This window comes from Salmo salar, chromosome ssa22 (genome assembly GCF_905237065.1).
Source record: "Salmo salar chromosome ssa22, Ssal_v3.1, whole genome shotgun sequence".
In the NCBI taxonomy this organism is placed as follows: Eukaryota; Metazoa; Chordata; class Actinopteri; order Salmoniformes; family Salmonidae; genus Salmo; species Salmo salar.
Genome location: NC_059463.1, coordinates 43,183,844 through 43,192,027, shown reverse-complemented (window position 1 = coordinate 43,192,027; position 8,184 = coordinate 43,183,844). Strand labels below are relative to the sequence as shown.

The 8,184-nt window shown below is 43.8% G+C and overlaps 1 protein-coding gene across 1 annotated transcript in view; it reads left to right on the top strand.

Annotated features, from left to right (window-relative positions):
- Window positions 1–2,699: 2,699 nt before the first annotated feature.
- LOC106583441 (protein bassoon-like) overlaps window positions 2,700–8,184 on the top strand; it is a 183,761-nt gene continuing 178,276 nt past the window's right edge. Inside the window, 1 exon segment of the mRNA XM_014167602.2 lies at window positions 2,700–3,035. The gene's annotated coding sequence lies outside the window, so the exon portion shown is untranslated.

Here is an 8,184-nt window from a genome sequence, read left to right as displayed (position 1 = left end):
TGCTATGCTATGAGCCAGTCAGTGCTACAGGGTTATGGCTAGAAGGGATACAGCTTTTATCAAATTAACATCAAAAGTTGAAATGTAACGCTTTTCTTAATCTAATTATCCTAACCTGCTGCATTAAGTATCCCAACCTGCCAAGGTAAATTATAACCTGCCACAAAGTCTGACAAAACTGCGCGATGTGGCGAGTGAGTCATGCTTGTTGAGAGAATTGCCAAGCAGACATTTTGTGCAGTTCCTGCCGATGTCCACTAGGTGAGGCTGTGACTGCAGGATGAGTGATGCTGAACCTATTTTTTTATTTATTTTTTATATATATTTTTGGTCAAGACTTCTCCACCGTCAGCAAGGCTTCTCACCACATGGGTTCCTTCCAATGCGGTGCCAGGTTGGATACATTTAGGCACATTGCCCAATAGTATCACACACTTCCATTCAAAAGTTTACGGTAACTTAGACATTTACTTTTTTTTTTGTGCCTGTTCTTTTGCCCATCTTAATCTTTTATTTTTATTGGCCAGTCTGAGCTATGGCTTTTTCTTTGCAACTCTGCCTAGAAGGCCAGCATCCTGGAGTCGCCTTTTCACTCTTGACGTTGAGACTGGTGTTTTGTGGGTACTATTTAATGAAGCTGCCAGTTGTGGACTTGTGAGGCATCTGTTTCTCAAACTAGATACTCTAATGTAGTTGTCCTCTTGCTCAGTTGTGCACTGGGGCCTCCCACTCTTCTTTCTATTCAGGTTAGTCAGTTTGTGCTGTTCTGTGAAGGGAGTAGTACACATCGTTGTACGAGATCTTCAGTTTCTTGGCAATTTCTTGCATGGAATAGCCTTCATTTCTCAGAACAAGAATAGACTGATGAATTTCAGAAGAAAGTTCTTTGTTTCTGGCCATTTTGAGCTTGTAAACGAACCCACAAATGCTGATACCTCAGTCTAAAAAAGGACAGTTGTATTGCTTCTTTAATCAGGACAACAGTTTTCAGCTGTGCTAACAATTGCAGAAGGGTTTTCTAATGATCAATTAGCTTTTTAAAATTATAAACTTGGATTAGCTAACACAACGTGCCATTAGAACACAGGAGAGATGGTTGCTGATAATGGGCCTCTGTATGCCTATGTAGATATTCCAGCACATTCACTCAGGGCCAACAATACAGTGACGTGACCACGTTGGTACAGGCATTTAAAAAGGATGTTATCCTTCTCTTTTAGGCAGTGTATATTTAACTGGCAGAAAATGAATGGAGGTGGATGACAGTATGCTAACCCAACGTTAACTTTCATGCCTTTCCTTAACCCTAACCTTATTCTCATTGATATTATACCTAATTTGAACCTAAACCTTGTTCCTAAGCCTAACCTTAACCAAGTAATTTCGGGCCCATATGCCTCAATTAAAAATGTTTTTCTGCTGGTTCAATACACTTTTCTTTAAATACACAATAACAGGATCTAATATTAGATTGAGTTATGAGGGAAAATGTTTGTTGTTACACAATGTCACTGGCACAACACCAGGGACATGAGCTGAATTGAACGTAGTAACTCCCCTCAATGGACTTGGAACATCTGAACATTTAATGACTTTAGGACCAAGGAGATGTATTCAAAATAGCTTCTGATGTTTCCTAATACGTGTTCATTGATGGTAAAATGTGCCCGTTTGTCCATTTCCTGAAAAATTACAGGGAAGATTAAACATTTTAATGAATTATGACTTGACATGCTCATTTAACATTTCCATGGCAGCGGTACATGCACACCAGGGCTGAACACACAGAAACACTAACCACTTCCTACCACAACCACACATCCATTATTGTCTTTGTGTCAGTGAACCTATCTATCTGCCAATCTCTTTCATCCCATTTGGTCCAAAATGAACCATTGACTGGCTTTTCACAGAAGTATTAATGGTGCTGAGGTGAGAGATTATAGATAGCCCTGTCAATGATGGAGTAACCTGGGCTAGAGAGGAAATGAGATCTGTTTATTCCCTTGGGTCCTGCAGAGCACAGCGTCTGGTCAATAGTCTGATCAGGTGACCCCTCAGTCCTCACAGATACACAGTGGCCAGAGAGGACTGACAGGAGAAGGGGACAGGGAGTCTGTCTACATCACATATAGCATCCCACTCTCTATATAGTGCACTACTTTTAATCAGAGCTCTATGGGCCCTGGTCAAAAGTAGTGCACTAAATAGGGAATAGGGTGCCATTTGGAATCCATCCTCTGTCTAGTGCCCTTTGAGAATGTACCCTTTTAAGAGGAAGAGAACATGCAGTCTTCATTGAAGATTTATTTTCTGCTGTTTAGTGGTTACTCATTTTCATTCTCAGAGATTTGGAACATAAGAGGGTGTACAACATGGAGAGCACCACTGACACTGGCCCACTAATCCAAGAGAGAGACAACCCTCTCCATGGAGCATACAGTAGGTCTATAACAAACACTAGGTCTACACATGCCTTAGAAAATGGAGATGAATGACAGGTCACATGGATCAAATTGCCTCTATATTGGAAAAAGGTATGTTTTTCATAGCGGTTCGGTGGGTTCAAGTGTCTTGCCCCCTCCTCGGGCACTGCGTGACCCCTACGCCTCCAACTAGGATCTATTTAGGCAGCCGGGACAAATTAGGGTTTTGGGCACGCGCCCGTCCGCGCGCTCTCCCGTTTGCGTCAGCACGCGTCCTACCCGTTCTGCCAGGCGCGAGCTCCGTGCAGGAAACTGAATTGTAGGTGATGATGGCGGAAGGAGAGCAGCGTTGAGTTGTCTCTGAGTTTTTATTGTAACTGTAGAAACCTCTACTACATCGTTTCTCTCCTCCTAATCATCTCCCGAGACGATGGGGAATGAAGGCAGCATCGAGGGAGAGGGCCAGCCGGGACAGCCCGGCTCCACTGTTCCTTCTGCGAGTGCTCCGATTTCCATTTCAGCACCAGCGGGCTCTGGACAGCTCATCAAGCCCAGCAATGGTGCGCCAACAGGAGGTACAGGGGCCGGACCCGGCCCGGGGATTAACAGGTAGGCTACAATCTAGGACAGTTCTCTGCAGAACCGTGACAATAAAACGACACTGTTTCCGTTTCCAGGATATTTATGTATCGTGCGGATGACATGTAGCCTAGCCTATAGTGGCCGTTTTTCAGAATGTGGAGAAAATACAGCTGGTGTTTTAATTATTAATTTACAATATCGCTGTAACACATACTGTCCATATAGATGATTCCTAGTTTTAATATTTTGATTACAATGTAGGGTATGTTTAGAATATAGGCTACATTTACACATTTGATGCATGTATAAAACCTCACTTTAACAGGCGGGTAAGATAAAGGCTATTGTATAAGCTATAAAGGGGAAGTAGACATTTTAAATCGTGAATGGTCACAGCTCTAAACTGTGTAATTTACAGCGTGCGTATTGGAGCCACCAAACGGAACATTTTCATTGATGAAGATTCCACGCCCGCCCTCGCACGGTGCGCGTGAGTGTGGGCCGTCAGATTGTAGATACACTAGAGGGGCCATCTCTTTGTAAAAATGGACCGAAACACCTTGTTCATATTATTTTACGTCTTCTTTACGAGCGATACTATCTAAAACATGCACCTGTATTTAGCTGAAAGGCAATTCCATTCATTTTTACGCTTTGATTCCACGATGGGCGTGACTTGTGACGATAAGCAACTGCTGTGACCGTAGTGGCCTTCTCACGTGACGTGGATTTAGAGAATTTCAATAATGGGCTATCCATGAGACCAATTATTCTTTCCCACCAATGACCAAAGTCGCCTGCTAATTGCCCGTCTAATAAGCGACCGTTACTCACTCGAGTTAAAAAATAGCATACTATCCATCATCACATAGCCTATCGAGATTATTACAATAGAAAAAGAACCACGTTTAGTAGGCTAATATTCTATAGAGGCGGGGTGAGGGGATGAAAGCATTGGTAGCCAACGTGTGTTCCCGGTAGCCTCTGAATCATTTGTATCGCCACACATTGTAAATGGTCGCTTGTGCTGTTGGAACATCATATCGTTGATAAAACATCAATATTTTACCACGAACGAGACAATGTTGTGGATTGTGCAAACTCGAGTTTACAAGCTACATTCATGATTAATGTTACAACAACGCCGACTTTTAGTGAATCATATGCCCCACGTGAAGAATAGTCGTTTTCCCTCCCCACGTGGCCTTTAGTAAATTGTACAGTGTAGCCTCCTATGGTGTGTTTGCTGTTTATATTAATTTGCAACTCATTATTAAATTGTAACACACAGAATGCTGAGATGAAGACCTGTCTGTGGTGAGTTTGTATGTGTAGATTACCTACAGATGGATGGTCTCTAGCATCTGTGTGACTGGATGACACAAATTGAGGAGGAGACCAGAATACTCACATACAGCTGCCTGCTTTTACTGTGTAAGCGTCCCAAATGGCTCCCTACATAGTGCACTACTTTTGACTAGAGCCATATATAGTGAATAGGGTGCCAATTAGGACGAACACCTCACCCAGTGTGTAGCTTACCTCTGACAGCCTGTATGTCTGCTGAAAAGGGTTCTCCATTGTATAGTGTGAATACATGTCTTTTCTGTGTGTTACAGTATGTATGTAGGACTATTCTTGTCCGTTTGGCATGACAATGAGTGACAAGGATTTGTCACTCAGGCTCTATTTTTACATGTGCAGTATAATATTGATTCCTCACGTGTCAGTGTCTTTCCATCTTGCTGGATGGTGGTGGTATCTCACACATCACCCAGCGGTGACGAGCACAGATGGGTTGACGCTTGGTGCTGTTCGCTCTGCATTTTCTCCAGCTATGTTTTATGATGATACCTTTCTATATACACTGCATGTGGACACCCCTTCAAATTAGTGGATTTGGCTATTTCAGCTACACCGTTGCTGACTGGTGTATAAAATTGAGCACACAGCCATGCCATCTCCATGGACAAACATTGGCAGTAGAATGGCCCCTACGTGGCACTGTCATAGGATGCCACCTTCCCAACAAGTCAGTTTGTCAAATGTCTGCCTTGCTAGAGCTGGCCCGGGCAACTGTAAGTGCTGTTATTGTGAAGTGGAAACGTCTAAGAGCAACAACAGCTCAGCCGCAAAGTGATAGGCCACAGAAGCTCGGCTGCAACACTCACTACCAAGTTCCAAACTGCCCCTGGAAGCAACGTCAGTACAAGAACTGTTCGGTGGGTGTTTCATAAAATGGGTGTCAATGGCTGAGCAGCCACACACAAGCCTAAGATCACCATCCGCAATGCCAAGCATCGGCTGGAGTGGTGTAAAGCTGGCTGCCATTGGACTGTGGAGCAGTGGAAACGCATTCTCTGGAGTGATGAATCATGCTTCACCATCCGGCAGTCCGACGGATGAATCTGGGTTTGGCGGATGCCAGGAGAACCCTAACTGCCCGAATGCATTGTTCCAACTGTAAAGTTTGGTTGAGGCTGGGGCTGTTTTTCATGGCCACTTAGTTCCAGTGTAGGGAAATCTTAACGCTACAGCATACAATGACATTCTAGACAATTCTGTGCTTCCATCTGGCAACTAGCAACTGGCAATAGTTTGGGGAAGGCCCTTTCCTGTTTAAGCATGACAATGCCCCCGTGCACAAAGCAAGGTCCATACAGAAATGGTTTGTCGAGATCGGTGTGGAAGAACTTGACTGGCCTGCACAGAGCCCTGACCTCAACCCTACCGAACACCTTTGGGATGAATTGGAATGCCGACTGCGAGCCAGGCCTAATCGCCCAACGTCAGTGCCCGACCTCACTAATGCTCTTGTGTCTGATGGAAGCAAGTCCCCGCAGCAATGTTCCAACATCTAGTGGAAAGTCCTCCCAGAAGAGTGGAGGCTGTTATAGCAGCAGAGTGGGGACCAACTCCATATTAATGGCCATGATTTTGGAATGAGCTATTCGACGAGCAGGTGTCCACATACGTTTGGTCATATAGTGTATCTCAGCCAATAGCCCATGCAAATTAATTGGTGCGAGACTGCAACATAGATGTGTGTCGCTGTCTCTCTGGAGAGAGAAGATAGAAACCCATTGTGATGTCTCATTTAAAAATCCAGTAGGTGGTTTAAAGGCTCACTGCTATCTTAGCCTCACATTCCTGACAACTGCTTTAAACAGGGAGACCCAAATCCAAAGTGAACAGATAGACGCTGGCGCTGTCTCAATAGCACCCTATTACACACTACTTTTGACCAAGGCCCACAGGGACTATAGCTGGCCATGTGTGGTGACTGAGCCATGGGCTGTCTTTACATCCAAGCTTTATTGACAACGTTTTCCCCCATTGGTCTTCATCAGACATGATGAGGGTGGATAAAGCACACGGGAGCATAGATAGATTGCAGTATGCAGCAGACCTGGGATAATATTTGAATACAGATCCCCCTTTTTGAAACTATTTCTCAGGAAGTGACACATTTTTGGAAACTATTGGATTGGCTGTCTTCAACTAATGGCAGGGCTGTATCAGGAATTGCATAGATATAAATTGAATGAATAGAGCACAAACAATCTCCTATTCTGTATATGTCTATCTGACAGTCATATTTGATCTACACCATACATTATCTACATGTACATACTACCTCAATCAGCCCGACTAACCGGTGCCTGTATATAGCCTCGCTACTGTTATAGCCTCGCTACTGTATATAGCCTCGCTACTGTTATTTTTCAGTCTTTTTACTGTTGTTTTTATTTCTTTACTTACCTATTGTTCACCTATCACCTTTTTGCACTGTTGGTTAGAGCCTGTAAGTAAGCATTTCACTGTAAGGTCTACGTAAGGTCTACACCTGTTGTATTCGGCGCACGTGACGAATAAACTTTGATCTGATTTATGTCTGAACATTCTGTAAATGTCCATTCTCCTGAATGTCAATTGCCCCAGGTATATATCATCAAGTCAAACCAATTAACCAATGATATTTTCTACAGATAAGTACAAATAAGTTATGGCACTCAACTACAGTATGACTATGGGCCCTGGTCTAAAGTAGTGCACTATAAGGGAAAAGGGTGCCATTTAGGATGCAATTCCAGCACTATCTGCTGCTACTGCTGAAATATTGAATCCACTGCCACCTACCATGTTCATAAAGGAAACACTCATTGCCTGTCCATTTACTTCAATATACTGTATATTAAGTATAGATTAGAATAATTCACAGTTAAAAGGCCTCACATGAAGAGTCATTAGTGAGAACAACCCAGTGTCTGTTCTGAGGTCAGCTCTGTCTGTGTGTTCATTCCAAATGGCACCCTGTCCCTATATAGTGCACTAGTTTTGATTAGGGTCCATAGGGCTAGGTAAAAAGTAGTACACGATGGAATAGGGTGCCATTTGTGACAGAATCTCTGTCTCTTCTGAGAGAAGCTCTGTGTGCTCAATGTAGCAGCTAGGCCCTGTGTCTGCACTGAGAGTATACACTAAGTAGTTTCATTTGTAATGACTGAGAATATAGCTGTTGTTTTATATAGTATACTGTCAATAGCTGTAGTCCTTCTGCAGTTGCACTGTTGACCCGTGTAGGTAAGCAATGCTGATAATTTGATCGTCAGTGACTATGGTATTTGGTACACGTGAGTGGTTTAGACTGGCCCTAACTCTAACCCTGTCAACAGAGTGCTATTCACTGGCCCTAACCCTGTCAACAGAGTGCTATTCACTGGCCCTAACCCTGTCAACAGAGTGTTATTCACTGGCCCTAACCCTGTCAACAGAGTGCTATTCACTGGCCCTAACCCTGTCAACACCGTGCTATTCACTGGCCCTAATCCTGTCAACAGAGTGTTATTCACTGGCCCTAACCCTGTCAACAGAGTGCTATTCACTGGCCCTAACCCTGTGAACAGAGTGTTATTCACTGGCCCTAACCCTAACCCTGTCAACAGAGTGCTATTCACTGGCCCTAACCCTGTTAACAGAGTGTTATTCACTGGCCCTAACCCTGTCAACAGAGTGTTATTCACTGGCCTTAACCCTGTCAACAGAGTGCTATTCACTGGCCCTAACCCTGTCAACAGAGTGCTATTCACTGGCCCTAACCCTGTCAACAGAGTGCTATTCACTGGCCCTAACCCTGTCAACAGAGTGTTATTCACTGGCCCTAACCCTGTCAATA